The 6891-nt window shown below is 52.1% G+C and overlaps 1 long non-coding RNA gene across 1 annotated transcript in view; it reads left to right on the top strand.

Moving 5' to 3' along the window:
- Positions 1-269: 269 nt before the first annotated feature.
- LOC142429105 (uncharacterized) overlaps positions 270-6891 on the top strand; it is a 48012-nt gene continuing 41390 nt past the window's right edge. The window contains exon 1 of the long non-coding RNA XR_012780412.1: positions 270-496. This is a non-coding gene — a long non-coding RNA (uncharacterized LOC142429105). The remainder of the gene's footprint in view (positions 497-6891) is intronic.

Below are 6891 nucleotides of genomic sequence, written 5' to 3'. Positions count from 1 at the left end.
CTCTGAGAAAGGGTCTCCCCTCAGACCCACAGCCCAGCTAGCCCAGCCCTGCCCAAGTCCATGCTGGGAGAGGTGGGGCCAGGGAGAAGCTCCAATGGCTTCCCCCCCTTTTCTTTCTTCTTCTTCTTAATGGTCCACCGAAGCCAAGTCGCTGAGTCGAATGTGAATGGAGCGAATTCCAAGAGCGTGAGTTTCTCTGTGGTTCCCGGACAGGTTTGGGCCAAGACAAACCCGGAGGTGCCAGCAGCAGTTGCTTACACAGTGGAGCTCAGAGCTGGCTTCCCCAGAGAGCGCTCTCCCCTCTTCTTCCACCCAGGGCTTACAGGCCCAGCCTGGGCCTCTCTCCGGCCCCCTCCTTCCCCACTCTGTACCCTCTTGAAAAGGGTCTACAAAGTCCCTCCGTGTGCCTCAAAGAGGCAGGAGCCTCCTGATTTATGTTCACGCGGCCAAAACGGCCCCGGGAAGCCGGGATGACTGGAATGGAAAGCTGAGCAGGGTAAGGACTGGGGGAGTGGGCCTTGTGCCTTGGCATGACCCCCATCCGAACCGAGCTGTGCTGCCCACCCCCACCCTGTGTGGTAGAGGAAAGGAAAACAAGGTAGTCTGCGTTTGGAAAGAAACTGGCCACATCTGTTCTTCCTGAGGTACCTTCCATGGGCCGGGGGGGGGGGGGCGGGGGTCTCCTGGCCATTTCAGTCCCCACATGCTACCAGGAGGGGGTACTCAAAAAGTCACTGCCATCGAGTTGATGCTGACTCGTAGGGACCTTAGAGGATAGGGCAGAGCTGCCCCTGTGGGTTTCAGAGGCTGTAACTCTTTACAGGCGTTTTAAAAAACAAACACCCTGCCTTTCTCCCATGGAGAGGCTGTTTGTTTCAAACTGCTGACCTCTCAGTTTACAGCCTGATGCATAACCCCTCTGCCACCAGGGCTGTTCTGCACAGTGGAATGTTCAATCCAGGCTGTGGGTTGGGTGGTCGGCTGTCCACCACAGGGTCAGGAGTTGGAGCCCAGTAGCCGCTCTGCAGGAAATGATGGGGCTTTCTGCTTCTGGGGGAATTTATGGTTTTAGAAACCTACGGGGGCAGTTCTACTCTGTCTTATAGGGTTGCTGTGAGTCCGAACAGACTCCATGGCAGTGAGTTTGGAGTGAGTATTGGATCTCACTTGAGACGCCCTGGTGTAGCTAGGGGTTAAATAAACACTGGGCTGCTAACCTCGAGGTTGGGGGTTCAAATCTATCAGCCACTCAGCAGGAGACAGATGAGCCTGTCAAGATTCCCAGGCTCAGAGAGAGAGTGCTACTTCATCCTGTATGGTTGCTATGAGTCAGAATCAGTGGGTTGGTTGGTTGGCTTGTTTGTTTTTTTACTGGCCCACATCACTGGTGCTCACCTAAGAGTGGTTGATCAGAGCGCCCCTCCCCCCCCTCATTGGCACTGTGGGAGAAAGGCCTGTCTCTATAAAGATGGCAGGCAAGAGAGCCGGGGGGGGGGGGGGAGCGGGTAGTTCTACTCAGTCACGCACAGGGTCCCCAGGAATTAGAACCAACGAGCTTGTTTTGGGATCTAGCCCAGGGTGGGCGGAGTCCACACATGTCAGCGGAACGAACTACTTTTTAGACTAGAAGTTGGAAGTCTCCTGTTGGGCCGTTTGACTCTCTTGGATGTCTTGCCTACAGAACCGGAGTTCCTATTTCTGTGAAAACAGCTTGTGTCCATTTCCCTGACTAGCTTCGACTGCATGAGGGAGAGCACTGCCCTACCTTGCTTTCTCCCATGAGGAGGTACTGAGCAGCTACCCGGTGCCACCGCGGTCTCCGTCCTCTCTCCCTAACACAATGACTTCATGACTCAGAAGATGGCATTTGGCTTGGGGCTCCAGGAAGTGGGCCCAGGTTTCAGGTCTCTCCTGAAAGCTGTAGGTGTGGTGTCCATCTCAGAGGGACGATAGCAGGTAGCAGAGAGGTAGGCTTGGCAGAAATCCTCATGCAAGGCTTGCACCTGAAATACCAGGCTCGGATCCATCTCTGGGTATCTTCCAGATCTCGAGTCTCAGATGCTTGGGAAGCACTTATCCTCAATCCGATGAAATCAAGGGCTCCCATGAAAGACTTGTGGGGCCATGGGTGGCATGTCCTGGCCGCATTTCCTGCGTCTAGCTTGGAGCTGACCGTGTCGTTTCGTGTTCAAAGATCCTCCCACGGCTCCCAACTGCTTGCCACATCCCATGTGAGCGTCTCCCTGGCATTCCTAAGAAACACAACCTGTCCACAGACCCACCTTCCTTCTCAAGGTTCCGTGTTTGGGATCCACCCCTCTGGCCAAGCTACTCTCCTCCCTGACCTTGAGTTGCCTCCAGGCCTTTACTTAGTATGTACTCTTGGTGGCCCCCTTCCCTTTCATTGGCGACTTCTAACTCTTAGGGAATCTCAAAGTTTCTCAAGAGTCAAACAGATCTAAATTGATGTAAATCATATGTGGAGAGGCAAGGTCAGACCTCTGACTACCCAAGGGGGAAGGAGGACTATCAGCATCAAGGCTGATTCCTATGATGCAGGGGTCAGACATGCCCCCACCCTCTTTCTTCCTCTGCCAATTCTGACACAAACTATCCCTCTCACGTCACTCTGGTTGTTTCAGCTGGGCTTAATAATTCATTGCGATGGCCACAAAGAGCTCACAGACCACACTCAACAACGACGATGAGGCTTCGTAGGGAAGTTAACAGGTTACAGTTCAGGATCAGAAATACTCGAGACACAGTTCTATAAAGACCAGGGCAGCCTCTTCCCAGCCTTGCCCACAGCCAGGCCTCTCTCGGGTCTTTGACTTCTCTGCCCTGCTTGGGCAATGTGACAAAGCTCTTTTAGGATAAAAAAATCCCCAAGGACAAACCACTCTGCCACAAGCCTCTGTTCAGAGGCTCTCAGTGCTAACCCTGGGGGTCAGCGACCCTAGCTCCTCTAATTAAGTGTCTGGGAGTACCCCACTCTGGAAGTGAGCCTTAATCTCACTCGCTCCATGGGCTAGGAAGCCCATCATTCTGCCTTGGGCCCTGGCTCTTGGTTCTGTTATTACCACTCCTCTGTTGCTTCTCTGGTGTCACAGGTTTCTGTCCCTGGATCAAGGGTGTTGTTCTCATGGCCCAAAGATGCCCGCCACTCCTGGTTCTCCTCTCTCGATGGGTGTGAGAACTCCTTTGACTGCTGAGATGGCCCCTTTTATACCCAGTATGATGGCAAAGCGGACCAAGGCCTACACTAGAGCTTTGAATAGATTTTAAAAAGAAAAAAAAACTTACTTTTGGAATTTAAAAAATAGATACATAAGTATCCACAATTGCCCATCTAAAGAAAAACTGTAACCATTTTGGCTCATTTTCTTCTAGTCTTGTCTGTTTTATTCTGAGCAAAGTTTAAAAGGATGAACTACATAGGTTTACTTATCAGTCACTTACGGTAGGCTATAGAGATCGTTTCTAATCCTTCACCATCGTCTATACGTTGTGAGGAACATCCTGTGATTAGTTTTTTTAAACACATCTTTAATTCTTTCCTTGGGCTAAATTCCTAACAGTGGAATCACTGACATTAAAGGGTTTTTGTTTTGTTTTGTTTTGTGTGTGAGGATGTGGGTTGAGGGTGGCCAGGAGAGGAACCACATGGAGATCCAAATCCTTCTGTGAGTCCAGGGAGTATACTGGGTGGGAAAGTGTGGATCCTCATCTTTTCCTTTGGAATTGGCCCTACCCTCCTTGTAGCCTGCTTACTGAGTGTTCCTCCCCAACATCAAACTTCTAGGACTTCTAGAAGGTTCCCTAAAGGCACTCTGCAAAGCCCTACTCCTGCTAGCCATCTAGGCTGATGGCTAAAAGTTGTCACCGTGTGTGTGTGTGTGTGTGTGTGTGTGTGGCGGGGGGAGTGTCTGAGGATTTGGGAGACAGTTCCCCCTGAGGATTTTTCTCTCTTCTGTATCCATCCTCCCCCATCCTTGTGGACACATGTGATTGACTGCGGTATTAAGAAAGTATGTATGACACAATGTTTTTTTAGCTTTTCCCAAAGATATTTATATCATGCAAATGGCATGTTGGCTCACCCCCCCTTTTTCCCTCTCTTTTCCCTCCACCAACAATGAATAAATCAATTGTCCTAATCAAGCTAATGGAGAGGGCATGGGCTGGAAAAAGATGTGTGTGTGTGTGTGTGGGGCCTCTTTGCCTGAGTCTGTTGCTCCCTGATGGTGAGGGGCAGGTGCTCTGGAAGAGCCCCTCACGGGTCTCTGTGTCCCTGTCTCTGAGATGGGCGTGGCCGTGTCTGCCGGACAGTGATTCCACAGGATAATGCTGGTGGGAAGCATTCGGAGTTTGTTGGGAGAAAGTAGCTGTATGAATTTTTAATCATCTATTTTCAGCTCTTTGGCGAAGGGCTGTAAACACAGAGAACTGACCACGGCCTTTTAGAGGACGCACTTTGTGCTTCACACTGCCTGGCCGATGGGACCTGACGGATGACCCTGAGTGTGGGGCAGATGGAGTTTGCGGTAGCTGTAGTTATTACATGAAAATGAACGGCTGGGTAAACACAGGGATCATCCTGGGGCACTGGGGTCATGTTGACACCCAGCAAACACGCTGCTGGGTTCCTGAAACCCACGGTAGCCTTGCAGGGCACATGCGACATGACTCTGGCAGGGGATTATAATGCTTTACCACCACGTAGGTCCCTAGTAGGGAGGAAGTAGTTAATGGGTATCAACCCTGTAACCAGAACTCAGACCCTCTCTAAATTCTCATGGGCAGGGCAAATCTTTCTTTTGGCTCCCAATTCACCGAGGCCAGTGAAAGAGAAGAGAGTTGCGTGACTGAGAATATGAAAGACCAGAGCAGTTAGGCAGAGGGGGAGAGAACCCAGCGAGGCAGTGAGGCACACCCAGCCAGAAGTACAGAGTGGGAATGCAAAAAAAAAAAAATGGTATGGCAGCCGTGGGAAATGCCTTGAAGCTTTCTCCACAAGTTAAACACCAGTGTAGCAAATGACCCAGCAGCTCTGCTCCAAGGTGTGTTCCCCAAAGGGCTGAAAGTAGGGGCTCAAACAAAAACCGGTACCCGGATGCTCACAGCAGCGTTATACACAATAGCTGAAAGGTGGAGACCACCCAATGGCCCTGGATGGATGATTGGATAAACAAATACAGCCTTATCATGGAAAACGATTCCATCACATGTGGTTCTGTGAGACTTAAAATCACCAACCAAAGTCAGAACCAACTGAGGGGCTGCATCGTAGGCTGTTGTGTGCAGGTGGGTACTGGTCTGCATAAAGAGACAAAGACTCCTGCCCTAGCTATCCCCTCAAAAGTCTGGGAGATCCAAAGAAGCCATCAATTCAGGGCCCCACAGGGGAGGCAGTCACACGAATACTCTGGCTTTTAGGAGGCAAGTCCCTTGACCGGGTTTTCCAGAAATGATGACGTCACCCGACAAAAATCCAGAAGACTCCAAGAAGCAGGATGAGATGAGAAGACACTGTCACTGCCACCAAGTCCATTCTGACTCTGAGCGACCCCCGCCCCCCAGGTCCCTGTTTGTTTCCCAAGTTTGTAAGCCTCTGCTGGAGCAGACAACCTCATCTTCTAACACACCGCGCCGCAGTCACCGGGGCTCCGGACGAAGAGGGAAGACTCGAATAGCAAACTTAAAAATTTTTAAAGGTGTCCCTCACCCATGTTAGCGCAGGCCACGCCCACTCCCTCCCAGATACTTGGGAGGTGGGGTTGGAAATTGGCAGTCTGGGGTGGACTCCGGTGAGAGTGAACCCCGCCCCACGCCCCGCCCCTCTTCTCACACCCCTTCGTGGACGGCTGGGCTTTTGCATGCTCCAAGTACGATTTTAATACGTGCGCTGCTGGGCTGCAGGGCACCGTGCGTCTGTGCTTCCTCCTGGGGGGTTGTCTGGTTTGTCTGTATTGAGGCACCAGGAGCGGAGCGGTTCCCCCAACACCACCGGTTCGACTCCTAGCCCAGCGCCGAGGGCGCAGACAAGCTGGGGACTGGGAGGAAGGGGACCCCCTAGGGCAGCGCTGGCGCCAGATCTGGGACCGACTTCGATCCTGCTCTTTGTTCTCAAACAAAGGGAACTTTTAACTTTTTTTTTTTCAGACGCCCTTTGCGAAACGAATCCAAAGACGCTGGTTCCTATACATCGGATTGGAGGCATCATAGTAAAAGCAAAGTGAAGTTCTGGGGAACGCGCGCGTGCACGCACACATATCACACACGCGCGCACCCCTCCTTCCTCGCTTTTCCCAAAAGGATCCACTCCTATTACAACTCGTCGCGTCCCCTCCCCCACGCCAGCCCAGCTCTCCGCCGCTGTGGAAGGAGTGTGTGTGTTCTGCGTCCCCCAGCCCCCGTGGGGGGACCTCCTAGGTTGGAGTGTGGAGGGGAGGGGGTCATGGAACGAAGAGCCGGGGAAAACAAATTAGATAATCAAAAGAATTATAGTAATTGCTTTCACTTTCCCAGAGCCCTGCTCCGCGGATCCTCTCCCCGCCCCTTCCCGGGCCAGCTCGCTGCCTTTTGGGAATCCGAGGTCTGGCCGACCCCTCCCCTCCCCCAGGTCCTCCCTCCTCCCCGCCCCTCGCTCCCGCGTTCCCTCTCTCCCTCCGTTTTCTGGTGTGCTGGAACGTTGAGCGGAGTATGATGAATGATCACCTGTCACGGCTTGTTTATTATAATGCAGGCAATCAATTACACATCCCCAGCGCTGGCCGGCCTGCAGGAAATTTATATGCTCAGCACAAACCGATGTGAAAATGGAATCTCATTTGCCAAATGCCTTTCTCGCCGTACAGCACGATGATTTCAACAGTCGTGTACAACTGACAG

This window comes from Tenrec ecaudatus, chromosome 16, assembly GCF_050624435.1.
Source record: "Tenrec ecaudatus isolate mTenEca1 chromosome 16, mTenEca1.hap1, whole genome shotgun sequence".
In the NCBI taxonomy this organism is placed as follows: Eukaryota; Metazoa; Chordata; class Mammalia; order Afrosoricida; family Tenrecidae; genus Tenrec; species Tenrec ecaudatus.
The sequence above is the reverse complement of the archived record's forward strand: the minus strand, read 5'-3'. Positions and strand labels throughout refer to the sequence as shown.